This window comes from Balaenoptera physalus (assembly GCF_965194825.1).
Source record: "Balaenoptera physalus genome assembly, chromosome: 10".
In the NCBI taxonomy this organism is placed as follows: Eukaryota; Metazoa; Chordata; class Mammalia; order Artiodactyla; family Balaenopteridae; genus Balaenoptera; species Balaenoptera physalus.
In genome coordinates this window covers 42,987,513-42,997,449 of record NC_138889.1, presented here as the reverse complement: position 1 = coordinate 42,997,449, position 9,937 = coordinate 42,987,513, and the positions used below count along the sequence as shown (strand labels likewise).

At 40.9% G+C, this 9,937-nt stretch overlaps 1 long non-coding RNA gene across 1 annotated transcript; it reads left to right on the top strand.

Moving 5' to 3' along the window:
- The first annotated feature begins 5,260 nt into the window (after positions 1 to 5,260).
- LOC309636717 lies at positions 5,261 to 9,902 on the top strand. The gene is made up of 3 exons (XR_014250171.1): positions 5,261 to 5,684; positions 6,009 to 8,607; positions 8,644 to 9,902. It is a non-coding gene; the product is annotated as an uncharacterized lncRNA (long non-coding RNA).
- The last annotated feature ends 35 nt before the right edge of the window (positions 9,903 to 9,937 follow it).

Genomic DNA, 9,937 nt, shown 5'->3' with positions numbered 1-9,937 from the left:
TCAAAATGATCACTACAATAAGTCTAGTTACCATCATTAGGACTTTCTATTTACAAGACCATGTCAATAGAGACAACTTCACATCTTCCTTTCTAATCTGGAAGTGTTTTATTTCTTTTTCTTGCCTAAATTCCCTGGCTAGAGTCTCTAGTACAAGGTTGAATAGAAGTGAAGAGAGTGGACACCCTTGCCTTGTCCCTGACCTTAAGATGAAAGCTTTCAGTCTTTTACCATTAAGTGTGATGTTAACTGTGGGTTTTTGAAGAGGCTCTGTATCAGGTGAGGAAGTTCCCTTCTATCTCTAGTTTGTTGAATGTTTTTATAATGAAAGAGTGTTGGATTTTGCCAAACACTTTTTCTCTATCTATGGAGGTGCTCATGTGTTTTTTTCCTTTATTTATTAATATGGAATATTACTTTGATTGATTTCTAGAAGTAAAACCAACCCTACATTCCTGGGATAAATCTCTCTTGTTTATGCTGTATAATCCTTGTTACGTGTTTCTAGAGTGGACCAGTGCTCTTTTACCAGCTACAGCCACATCTCACAGGCCCTTTCTTTTCCTCAAAGCAAACCTCCTGTGGTGGTGCTGGATCACATCTCTGATCTTAAACACTGGGGAATGGCAAATGCTCACCTGTATGCTAAACACTATTCAACTTGATTCCTCAGGGGACCCTCAGAGCTTGATGAGATCAGCCACAAAGACAGCTCAGGGGAAGCCCTGGAATGCTGCTGCTATTTTTCTTCCGGTGTGTGGGAGAGTCATGTTGGTGAATTGCCTGCAAGTTTAGTAAACTGATGTACCAGATCTTCTATGACCATGCTATTTCCAAATATGTTATAGTCTGGCATCAGATCACATATCCAAACTTTCGGCCTAGAAAACCTGGCTTCTGTTTGTCATTACAGCCAAGCCATCCAGATCTCAAGCCCAAACTTCAGCATCATTCTGTAATGTGGACCACCATCTATGGCTACAACTTGGGGAAGATCTGGCTCAAAGCAGATGTTTCTCCACTCATGATTCTCCTATTTGGTCCTGCTTTTTTGTTTTGCTTGCTTTAAAAAGACTACAAAAACTTCAAGAGAAAAGACTCTGAAACCCGAGGGATGAAAGCTTGTTATAGCTAGTAGCTGGTGGGATATTAAGCACCCTAATTACAGCACAGAGGCCAAAATGTACCTGCAATAAAGAAAAACTAGTCAGTAAATCATCTTGGAGCAAACGAATCGATGTAATAATAGTAAAAAATAGCTTTAGGTTTGGAGTTAAATCAAACTGAGTCATCTGAGTTTATGGCTTTCTGTACCATTATTGTGTATTATTGTTATTTGCTAGGTAAAGGCAGGAGGATACAACTTCTGAGTCCTCCATAAAATTTATAGGCCTTGAGGCTGTCATCTCAGCCCTGGTGCTTCTTTACTCTTCTTGGAGTGTCCAAAAGGCTGGTTTCAAGTGGCAGATTATATCTGTCTTCCTGATGAGCTTTGCAGACAGCTTCACATCTGGGCATAAAATGGTGTTTTCAATACACTTCTCCCCTCAATAGTCTGAGCTGATCCTGTTCCAGTTCTTGAAAAAAAACCAACAACACCCAAATGGCTACAGGATGTTCAGAACTTTCCATGCCCATGAGCTTTATGTCTGGGCCAACCAAGTCTTCTAACCTTTTGCTTCCCATCTCTGCTCTGTCCAGAGTGTTCCTTGCACATCTCTGCCAGGTTGACTGGGGCATGACTAGATTGGAATGGTGACCATAAGCTCCTGGGTTGTGGCACTGTGACCCATTCTGTACGCTGTGATCCCAGCATGGGATCTGGGTCAGTCACACCTCTGTTGAGTCTGGGCTCTGTCACTTATGTTTGGTTACCTTTATCTGTCACTTATATTTGGTGACCTTAAATGACTTTATCTCTGAATCTTTGTTTCCTCATCTATAAAGAGGGTCTAATTATCTCGAATATTTGCTTCATGGGGTTGTGATGAACTTTAATATTGGCTAGTATTGAGCATTTAAACTTTGCTGGGCATATGTTAAGTGCTTCACATGAGTTTACTCATCTGATTCTCACAACAAGTCTATGGGATTGATATTATTATCATTTCCATTTTACAGATGAGGAAACTGAGGCTCCAAGGGTAACTCATCTTATTTAAGGTCACATAACTATTTTGTGACAAAGATGCATCAACACCTACATCTTTCTGATTCCAGAGGTAACCTCTTAGCCAGATAATGGGATGACATGTGCAAAGCACTGAGAACACAGTAGGCACTCAAAATAAGCTACTTGCTATGATAAATAGAATATATGGAGTGTGGTGAGATTGATACTTCTTTAGCTTCTGGGGATGACCTAATGCCCTGAGGAGAAAAGCCAGAGACTCACCTTGATCCTTGACACTCTTTAAAAAAAATTTTTTTTATTGGAATATAGTCGATTTACAATGTTGTGTTAGTTTCTGGTATACAGCAAAATGATTTAGTTATACATATATGTATGTATATATATTCTTTTTCCTACTCTTTTCCATTATGGTTTATCACAGGATATTGAATATATTTCCCTGTGCTATACAGTAAGACCTTGTTTATCTATTTTATATATAGTAGTTTGTATCTGCTACTCTTTCTTGTATCTTCTGTCCTAGTGATCATCCTACACTCCTTGGAAAAAGAGAAGACCACTCTGTAGGAACATGACTACTTCCTCGTAAAGATAGCACCTGGCTAGCTCCCCTGAGGGATGAATAGAAGAAGAAGTAAATGAGTAGAGCAAAATATTTAATCAGACCCTGCTGGAGAGAGGTGATTGTATGATTGGGCTGGAAGAGATATATATAGAGTTCAGTTTATGGCTAGGGTTGGGTTTTCCACCCACTGCCTATGGAATGAGGTTGGGCCTAATGAATGTTTGCAAAGAGTCTTTGAAATTTCTGAGATGAAAGGCCACACCCCGCTTTTCAAGGAGCTTTGCTAGTTCTCGTTGATCTGTTTGTCTGCTCTTGGGGATGGAGGGCAATTAAATAACCTGTGAACATCAAAGGTGTGTTACATCATACAGAGATGTGTTATCCTCACTACCTAACTCAGTGTCCCTTATGTATAATGGGAGCTCTATAAATGCTTCCTTTCTTTATGAGGATGGGGCTCATCTGGCTTTCCTCACTGGCTCTGGTTTTCTTCATTCAGCTAATTCCCTCTTCTGTTAATTAGGCATGCAGTTATGAGGTGCCATGCATGTTCATGTGGGGAGTGGTGGAAGGATAGAGGTGGTGAAAAGGAGAGGAATGGAGCATTCTTCTTCCTCTTTTGCGTGCCAATCAGAGCATATAATGGTCAGTGCATGGGAGTTCCTATCACTCGGGGCAAGTGTGTGTGTGTTGGTGTTGGGGCATGAAATGAAAACCAAACACAGAACAACAATAAGGTTCCCAGCTCTAAAGAGGTCAAAATTCAGTGCTACAGTGAACATTCTCCTGAAGGGCCTGTGGACCTGAGCTAGGCATTTGGACCAAAGTTGAATTCTCAAGAAACCAGGTCTGGGAATGGGTTTGCACCTCTGAGGCAATGCCTGGAAGAATTCCATGCACCTCTCAGAAGCCATGGCACTTACTTGCCCAAGGTAGGCCCAGGATTAGATTAATTATATGTATATATATATATATTTTTTTTACTGTTTCCACTGGCTGAGCAATGTCATTGTTGATAGAAAGACCCCCTGGGTGACCCAGGCCTTCATTTCCGGCAGTTCTCAGATTTTATTCATCATGACCATTGGTGAGGCTCTCCATTGTCCTTAGTTTGCCATTTGGGTTGCCAGGCAGCCCATCATGTCTTCCCTGCTATCTGTGTTCAGCCAAGTGAGGTGGCTGGGCTAGTTGGCTATAATGATGTGGAGCTACAGGTGCTCTGTGCCTGCTTGGGGAGAGTGTGGAATAGTTTCTGAATTTTCCCCAGAAAGTTTACACCATCAGCCAATCTGATAAACTCATTTGTGCGAAGGGCCTCCTGGTGTGGTGGGCAGACTTCTGGATTTTAAGTCAGAAGACTTGGGTATAAATAATGGCTCAGCTTCTTACAAAGCTGCATGTGAATTGACCACCTCTCTGAGCCTTGCTTTCTTCACTTATAGACATGGGTATATTCATATCTCTCTTTTCCACAAGCTGTTTTGTGGATCAGTGGGATAACGAATGTGAATGTAAGGGGCCATATGGAGGAAGGGATTTGTGAATAGTGTTGGGAGAGGGTTAGAGGACTAACCAACATGCCAGCTCAAGTCAACATTTTAATTACATTTTCTGGAGAAAGTACCATTTCTTTCATTATCCAATTCAGAGGAACTCCATTTCAGGTGACTCTCAAATCACATTGCTAAGAATCCAGTGCCTAGAATAACAGGTGATATATGATAAGCACTCAGACAATTGACTAGGTGACAGAATAATTGGGTGTCTAATGAACTGTGACAAGTAGATACCTTCTGGGTATTGTGGGGAGCATTTATTTACTGGCCTTAAAAGCATACCTTTAAGTATAGGAACTCAGATCCATTAAAGATAAATAAAGGAAGCTCTAGGTTGCTCAGTAGCGAAGTAAAAAAAAAAATACTACATTATGTATTATATCAATAGATTACAAACTCAGTATTGTTTTTTAATTTCAAAATAACTGTGTCAGTTATTGAACTATTGTCTCTGAGCTGCAAGCCTACTCTTCTCTACTTGGCTCTGGGGCTGGGGCTCTACAAATCACCTTTTGGCAAAGCACCTTTGCCAGCTGCTCTGGGTAGTGCCGGTAGGGGGCGCTAGAGGAGGACTGGAAGAGGAAAAAGGGACATGGCCATGGCCCTATCTACTTGCTTCTGGTGCCTCTCAGCATTGACCCAGCAATGCTTCTTCTTCACCTCGACCGGGCCAGTTTGTTCCAATCAGCAGGTGAATCCAATTTGCAGTTTTCCCAACGTTTGCAGAATCAACCTCATGGCAACACTCTCCCCGCCTGACCTGGGCCATCAACTCCAGTTGGCCAGTGCCTCCTCCTCAGAGGTCTGGATCCCAGCCCCAAGGCATCTCTCCTCCAAGCTCCTAGGTTTTAATCATTCCATCCTCTTCTCTTTGTTTATGCACCCTAGGGGTTGAAGCTTCATTTTGCACTTGTTACCTCTGTTATATCTTAGTTTTCTCTTTTTGCCTTTTCAGGTCTTCAAACCTAGCTAACTTTTTTTTTTTTTTTTGTATCTGAATTCTTTTCCTTAGGATAATTTTTTTAATTTATATTTTTTTTATTGAAGTATAGTTAATTTACAGTGTTTCAGGTATACAGCAAAATTTTTCAGTTATAGATATATTCTTTTTCAGATTCTTTTCCATTATAGGTTATAACAAGATATTGAATATAATTCCCTGTGCTATACAGTAGGTCCTTGTTGTTTATCTATTTTATATATAGTAGTGTGTATCTGTGAATCCCAAATCCCTAATTTATCCTTCACCCACCCTTTCCCCTTTGGTAACCATTAGTTTGTTTTCTATATCTGTGAGTCTATTTCTATTTTGTAAATTAGTTCATTTGTATCATATTTTTAGATTCCACATATAAGTGATATCATATGACATTTGTCTTTCTCTGTCTGACTTACTTCACTTAGTATGATATTCCATATGTCCATCCATGTTGCTGCAAATGGCATTATTTATTTTTTTTTTTTTAAAGATTTATTGATTGATTGATTGATTGATTGATTGCTATGTTGGGTCTTCGTTTCTGTGCCAGGGTTTTCTCCAGTTGCAGCGAGCGGGGGCCACTCTTCATCGCGGTGCGCAGGCCCCTCACCATCGTGGCCTCTCTTGTTGCGGAGCACAGGCTCCAGATGCGCAGGCTCAGTAGTTGTGGCTCACGGGCCCAGTTGCTCCGTGGCATGTGGGATCTTCCCAGACCAGGGCTCGAACCCGTGTCCCCTGCATTGGCAGGCAGATTCTCAACCACTGCGCCACCAGGGAAGCCCAAATGGCATTATTTTATTCTTTTTTATGGCTGAGTAATATTCCATTTAGCTAGCCATTCTTTATTTTAAATCATCTCAGTTCAAATAACTGGTATGGTAGTTGATGTGGTGTGGACTGCACTCTAATGGATACCCTGAGTCTTAGAAAACCTTCAGAGCTCTAATGAGAAGTCTCTCCCTCTGTAGTGGTTGGTGGGTCCTCTCTGGGTAACCACCTTTCTGGAAGGGAGGCATAAGGTGCAAGGAGCAGTTAGATACATGAAGAGGCACTGCTTGTTCCTGAACATTTGGAGAGAACATTTGGCAGATCTTTTTGTGGGGGATGGAATTACAAATATCTCTCTTCTGGTCCTTAGAACTTTTTCTCTAGGACTTTTAAAATAAAAAGCTGGAAGAGACATTAAGGATCACTTAGTTCAATCTCTTCATTTTATAGGTGAAGAAACTAAGGTCCAGAGAGGTTGGTATTTGCTTAAGTTCAGTTAATTAGAGCCATTGTCTGGACAGGAACTCACATCTCTTGTTGCTTATTCCTGTGCATTTGTCACCATATCATGCTGTACTTTAGTTATAAACTCACCTTGGTCCTTCATGGGCTGATTAGGTGGGTCTCAGTCACATGTGGGCCATAGAGGGTAGTTGTACTTTCTGGAGTTATTAGGCATAAGATATGACTCTTTGGGGCTGCATTGAGACATGGGCCTTGTATTTTTTTTCCTTCTGGAAACCTCACATCTTAGCTGTCACTGGTAAATGGCATTGTGAAAATGCGGAGGATATATAAGTTTGCTTTGCTGGCTTCTAAGTGTTGAAGCCCCCTGAGCCTCAGGCTTTGAATCTGTCCTTTAGCTACATTCATTTTCTAGGTGAGCTCATCTAGTCCTGACTTTAAGTTCATTCTGTACTCCAGATTTATGTCTTCAACCTTGACCTTCACCTTGCTTTCCAGACACATATAACCAACTGACTATGTATCATCTCCCCAGGGATGCCAATAGGAAACTCAGACTTGACATGCCTGAAACCAAACTCTTCATCTTTCCCCAGTTCCTAAGGCTGATTCTCCCCCAGTATTCTCCATCTCTGTAAATGGTACCACAATTTGTCTAGTTACTCAAGACAAAAACTTTGGAATCATCCTTGAATTTTCTCTTTCCTTCACCTCTTTGTATAATTCATCTGCAAACCCTGTGGATTATACCTTCTAAATATATCCAGAATCTAACTTCTTTTCACTTCCTCCATTGCTCCACTCTACTCTTACCCAGACTACTTTAGTAGTTTACTAATTGATCTCATGTTTCCACTCCTGCTATCTTTCATTCTATTCACATAACAGCCAGACTGGACTTTTAGAATTGCAAATCAGAGAACTAGAAACAAACATGGTGAGCCTTATGACCACTCCAGCTTGCTGCCTGGAAGTACTTTCCAGACTGTGTTTCAGGGAGGGAGAATCTAAGCAGAACATGGTGACCCTGCTGAGCTGAGGAGAGATTGGAGTTTGGAGAGGCTGAGGCTGCTAACATTTTTAAGTCAGAATAATGAAGAGGAGGAGCGATCCCCTTGTGTCTGTTGCTGAATACCAAACCATGCATAGGGTAGAATTCCATGAGGCAGGCAAAAAATGGCTAGAGTCCTAGAAATTGAAAAATTCCCAGAGCTTACACCTGGAAAGCTGGAAGGTGTTTGTGTTCTAATCAGTCAAGGGATTAGAGTACTAATTATAGTACTACCGAATTCCTGGAGCATTCAGTATAGATCTCAAAAGGCTAATACCATATATTTATAGAGCTAAAATAGCCCTAGAGTAAAGACTACTTTAGATCCACACTAACAAAACTTAAAAACAAGTCTCAAAAAGATCAAGCTGGACTTCAAGTAATTTGTCAAACTGGCCAGAAAAAATTCAACACTCAATAATGTAAAACACTTTTTATAGAACACTTTTATAGAACAAAATTCAACACTCAATAGTGTAAAATTCATAATATCTAGCTTCCAAACAAAAATGACTAGACATGCCAAGAAACAGAAAAATGCAACCCATAGCTGTTGCTATTTTAGGGCCTTTGCATGTGCTGTTATCTCAGCCTAGAACTCTTTTTCTCAGATATCTGCATAATACCTCATTTCCTTTAAGTACATGATCAAATATTACCTCCTTAGAGAAGCCTTCCCTGATATACAAAATTGTCCTCATCTATCAATCTCATCCTGTTATTTTTTCTTATTCATAGTATTTTGTCACTAGATTACATGTCTCTTTGATATGTTTTTGTCTCGATATGTCTTATACAAAGTATATACTCAACAGACATAATGAATGATTGAATGAATAAATATGATAAAATATTTTAGTTCCCTTTGAGTAAGGCTAAATATGTTTACTTAAATATCTAGTAAATGCCACCAGGATTTTTCTATGTATAACATGTAGTCTGCCTTTACCTAGTTATCTCATTAAATTTATACAACCTTATGAAGTTGGTATTATTATATTCATTTATAGATGCCATTGATTTATTTATCTGACAAATATTTGTTGAGCACCTACCATCTAATCTATTGATAGATGGATAGACAGATAGGTAGATAGATGGATAGACAGATAGGTAGATAGATAGATAGATACGGCAAAATATTCACAGTGTGACAAGCCAAGGTCAGGCCTACTACCTTACTACCTTGAAACCTTGCATTTGTGCAAGTAAATGGCTTGTATAACTGGGGCAGCAGGATATTGTGAACCTGACATCCAGACATTAGAACCAGTGATGGGATCTTGTATTACTCTTGTTCTGGCTCTAAAATTGAATAAAAGGCAGCAGACCCTCACTTCCGGGCTTCCTTGACCTAGCAAATTCCTCTCTCCCCACAGTCTGCTGAGACCCCTGACCTTTGGGCATTCTCTGTGGGAATTGGGGAGTGTCACTGTCCATTTGCATCATTATGTACCCTTGATTTTGTGTAAATCCTTTTTTTAACAAACTGAGTTTATCCTCTTCTCACAGACTTCTACTTTCTGGGTTACCTCAATTAATAGTATCTTCAGTCAACTCCTTCCTCACTCTTGCTTCCAAACAAACAGTCATCACATTCTTCCTCCTTAATTTCTCTCATATCTCTTCACTTCTCTCCAACCCCTTGCCACTGCCCTAGTTCAGGCTGTTAACTTCTCCTGTCTGGGGGAACCGCAACCTCTTACGCCTTTATCTCCTGACTCCGGTCTTGCTCCTTACAATCAGTTCTCAATTCTCTAGCTAGGTGTGTAAAACTGATCACTTCACTCCCCCTTCTTACAACTATCTCTCTTCAGAATAAAGTCTGAAGTCCTTAGCATCACAGAGAGAGCATAGCATTGCATTGTGTGTATTCTCTGCATTGCTAGCTGGCAGAAGTGCTGGAAAACCAGAGTGAAAGCATCCCTATTGAGTCTGCGCTGCTATTCTCTAAAGTCCTTGAACCCGACCTTTCTTTCGTGGTCTATATACACTAAACTGTCTAGAAGGAAAGCATGCCGGGCCAGCAATGACAGCATAATGCAGTTAAGAGCCATCATAAAAGCCAACACCGAGGGCTTCCCTGGTGGCGCAGTGGTTGAGAATCTGCCTGCCAATGCAGGGGACACGGGTTCGGGCCCTGGTCTGGGAAGATCCCACATGCCGCGGAGCGACTAAGCCCGTGAGCCACAACTACTGAGCCTGCGCGTCTGGAGCCTGTGCTCTGCAATGGGAGGGGCCGCGATAGTGAGAGGCCCGCGCACCGCGATGAAGAGTGGCCCCCACTTGCCACAACTGGAGAAAGCCCTCGCACAGAAATGAAGACCCAACACAGCCATAAATAAAAATAAAATAAAATAAAAAAAATTAAAAAAAAAAAAAAAAAGCCAACACCGAATGTTCTACAGGAAGCAAAGAA